Source organism: Pelodiscus sinensis, chromosome 1 (assembly GCF_052426305.1).
Source record: "Pelodiscus sinensis isolate ZL-2025 chromosome 1, ASM5242630v1, whole genome shotgun sequence".
Taxonomy (NCBI): Eukaryota; Metazoa; Chordata; order Testudines; family Trionychidae; genus Pelodiscus; species Pelodiscus sinensis.
Genome location: NC_143052.1, coordinates 250,396,660 through 250,401,001, shown reverse-complemented (window position 1 = coordinate 250,401,001; position 4,342 = coordinate 250,396,660).

Genomic DNA, 4,342 nt, shown 5'->3' with positions numbered 1-4,342 from the left:
ATCTAGATCCCTGACGGCTTCAGCTTACCGGAGCTTTGTTTCAGTGATGGATTGGTTCTACAGATAATTTTATTGTGTCTGAGAGACTGTTGTCACGGCAGCTGTTAAGTGAAAATTTTTGAAATAAAAGTTTTAAAGTTGTGGTTTTGAAGTTATTAAAGCCATTTTTTCAAAAGCTCAAATGTATGCAAATCTCTGCCTGGGAGCTGCTAAGTTCTGGTGTTTTGGAAAATTGGGCCATTTGTTTAGGTGTCTAAATATGGATTTGGGAGCTTAATTGTAGTCATTTATTTCTATGTTGCCAGGCAGCTATATGGTAGTAAGAAATATAAGCAGGCAGGAGTCATGCCCTTGAGGGTAGATGGACATTGGCTGTAATGCTCCTTGTTTGGCTGGGGATAGGTATAGTAAAGGAAAAGAGTCAGTCTTTTGGGGGAGGGAAAGTCTTTTTTGTTTTGTGTCTGCAAAGCACCTCGAATAATGAGTTTCTGGTCCATGCCCATTTGCACTGGATGTTATCACACTACAGAATAGTAATAAAACAGATAGTCAAATTATGTAATTTAATAAATGTTTGCCATATATCTAACAATAGTAACCTAAATCTAGATTTAGTCACATAAGTAAGTAACCTACATTTTAGGCCATGTGCAATTCTATTTAAAGCAACTTTACTTCAAGCATGTTTGTAACAGTACATCTACACGTGGCGCTATTACGGGATAACATCTGTTATCCCAAAATAACTTTCTGACCATCTTAACAGTACGTTTTTAATTCCAGCTTCCTGTAAACCTCGCTGCACGAGGATTAAGGAGGATGCTGGAATAGTGATTTATTTCAAAATTAGCACTGTGTAGATAGGGCCAAATTTTGATATAAGCTATTTTGAAATAAGCTACAGAATTTGCGTAGCTCAAATGATGTAGCTTATTTCAGAGTACGCACTATTGTGTAAACTAAGTGTTGGCCTTTGTTTACTGGTATTCAGTTTCTTTTAAACAAGATATATGAAGTATCTTAGTACTCATATGTTAGCTGTATTCCGATGCAATTGATGCCTACTGCTTGGAGTCACGATAAAAATGGATTCATCATGCCTCTCTAAAAAAAAAATAGAAATTGCTATATGCCACAGGGAAAGCAACAAGGAGTCCAGTAGCACGTTAAAGATGATCAGTTTTATTATGGCATAAGTGTACATGAGCTGCAACTCACTTCATCAGAGGCATGAAGTGAAAGAAAAAGAGAGTAGGGATATAGAGATGGGAATTTTACATTAGAGTTAATTCAGTCAGAGTGGATGTGGATAAGAAGGTGAGAATACCTAAAGTGAAAAATTACTTATTGTAATGAGAGAGCCATTCCCAGTCTCCATTCAGATCCATTCTGAAGGTGTCAAATTTGCATATGAATTCCAGCTGAGCAGTTTCACTTTGCAGCCTGTTTTTGAAGTTTTTTTGCTTGAAGTTGGCTTTCAGGTATGTAACTGTGTGTCCAGGGAGGTTAAAATATTCCCTGGTTTTTGTATGCTATCAATATTGATGTCTGATTTGTGTCCATTTATTCTGTTGCATAGAGTCTGGTTTGTCCAATGGCAGCATGGCATAAGGGCATTGCTTGCACATGATGGCATATATCATATTAGTAGATGTTCAGGTAAATGTGCCGTTGATGGTATGACTGAGGTGGTGAGGTCCTATAACGGTGTCACTAGGGTAGATATTCTTGATACCTTAAATGACTTCCTCTTGGAGCAGCTGGTTCTGGAACCCACAAGGGGAGAGGCTATTCTTGAGTTAGTCCTAACTGGAGCACAGGATCTGGTTCACGGGGTAAATATAACTGGACCACTTGGAAATAGTGACCATAATATAATAAAATGTAACATCCCTGTGGCAGGAAAAACACCTCAGCAGCCCAACAACTTGGCATGTAATTTCAGAAAGGGGAACTACACAAAAATGATGAGGTTAGTTATACAGAAATTAAAAAGTACGGTGACAAAATAAAATCTCTACAAGCTGCATGGAAACTTTTCAAAGATACCATAATAAAGGCCCAACTTAAATGTATACCCCAAATTAAAAAAAACACAGTGAGAGAACCAAAAAAGTGCCACTGTGGCTTAACAACCAAGTAAAAGAAGCAGTGACAGGTAGAAAGACATCTTTTAAAAAGTGGAAGTCAAATCCTAGTGAGGAAAATAGAAAGGAGCATAAGCTTTCTCAAATTAAGTGTAAAAATATGATAAGAAAAGCCAAAAAGGAGTTTGAAGAACAGCTAGCCAAAAAGTAATAGCAAATCCTGGCAATTACAGACCAGTAAGTCTAATGTCAGTACTAGGCAAATTAGTTGAAACTAAAGAATAAAGAATAAAGAATAAAATTGTCAGACACATATATGAACATAATTTGTTGGGGAAATGTCAACATGGTTTCTGTAAAGGGAATTCATTCTTTACTAATCTACTAATCTTTACTAATCTACTAGGGAATGACTATACAGCAGCATGCTGTATAACATGCATGGGGTTTGAGGGCAGCATATTACCTTACACTGCCACCTAAACAACTAACAAGTATTGGCAAAAGGGCCAGTGTAGACAGCTGAGATTTGTTTTGTGCAAAAAAGCCCCGATCGCAAAAATGGCGATTGGGGCTTTTTTGCGGAAAAGCGCGTCTAGATTGGCCACGGACGCTTTTCTGCAAAAAGTGCTTTTGCGGAAAAGCATCCGTGCCAATCTAGATGCTCTTTTCTGAAAATGCTTTTAACAGAAAAGTTTTCCATTAAAAGCATTTGCGGAAAATCATGCCAGTCTAGACGTAGCTGCACTGAAAGAATTATATGTAGGGTGCCTGTCAAAAGGAATCTTTTTATGGCCCTATGTACACTTGGAGGAACATGATTACATGGGTATTGTTATACTATAGAGCCACTACTGTCTGTAACTGAACCCAAGAAACATGTTCCTGAAGGAGAGTGAAGTGGGCACTTGAAGTAATTTCCATTATATACAGGATTTACAGTTTGGTTCAATGGCTTTCAACACCACCACTATTAATATTGTTCCAGCACCTCTGCTGGGGCGGCCCATCAATGTAGGCAAACTAGGTGGTCGCCTAGGGCACCAAGATAAAGGGCCATTGAGGGCTTTGGATGCGGGGGTGCTGATCGCGTGTTTCGCCTATGGCGCCGGTTGCCAGCAGCTCGGCTAGGGCTGCTCCTGGGTGTGGATATGTACATGCCAATGCTGTGACCCATTCTACCGTGTAGTGTGGACGGGGACAATGGGCAGGTCACAGGTATCCACAGATTATTGCTCCCTTTGCTATCTGACACACACACAAAAGGTCTCTGTTTGTTGACACTGGTAGTAGCGACCTGAACCGAGCACTTGTCAGTTCTCCTGCCATGAGCACTATTGGTTAGCACAACCTGCAGGTTGTCGAGCCTAGTTTAAATGGAGATGAAATGTTTCTGGACATCACCTACCACCATCTCTGCTGCTTAGCCTGGGAACAAGAAGCATCTCCTCCATTTACTGCTCTACCTCATTCTCCTCTGGCTGCCTGCCAGGCTGCTGTTGAGCTAGTAAATCCCATCTCCCAGCCTGACAAGGAGGAGCATGCTGGAAACCTAACAGTGCATTTGGGGGGCAACGAAGAACCCAATCCTGTAGCTTGTAGCCAAGCCTGTTTAGCACCCAATCCCCATGCAGAAGACTTCCCTGGTTATCCCCCTGCACAGTGTTTATCAGCCATTCTCTCCTTGTCCAGGACAGCAGAAGGGTAAGAGCTTGTATACATGCCTAAAGACAGTAATGTTTGCCTGTTGTTGGAGAATTTGTCTGGTTTTTTTCTTTTGTATGATTTGTTCCTGTTTCAAAGCATTTTTGCAGTGACTTAGATGTACATTCAAAAATAAAAGTTACTGCTCACTTCACATATGTGTGCATGCATCTTGTTTTCCAAGGATGATCAAAGTGATTAGTGAATCGGGGTTTGGGATGGGGTAGAAGGAACCACAGTAAAAGCTGTGTTGTCTGTATAAGTCTGGAGCCATGGAAGTGCAAATAATGATATCTCTCACCCTAACCCTTACCCACCTGCCACCCCTTGACTATGGGATTATTATGTGTAAAACAAACAAAATAAAAAGGGCTAATGGCAATGAAATAAACTGTGAAATAATGGCTGCTGCATAAAAGCACCAACATGAGCAACAGAGAAGTTAAATCACTAACAAACCTATAAAGATTTTTTAGTTAGTTTACAATACAAAGGAAACAAAAGTAAAGTCCCATGGAAGACAGGTCATACTGTGCGTGGACAACCTCTGC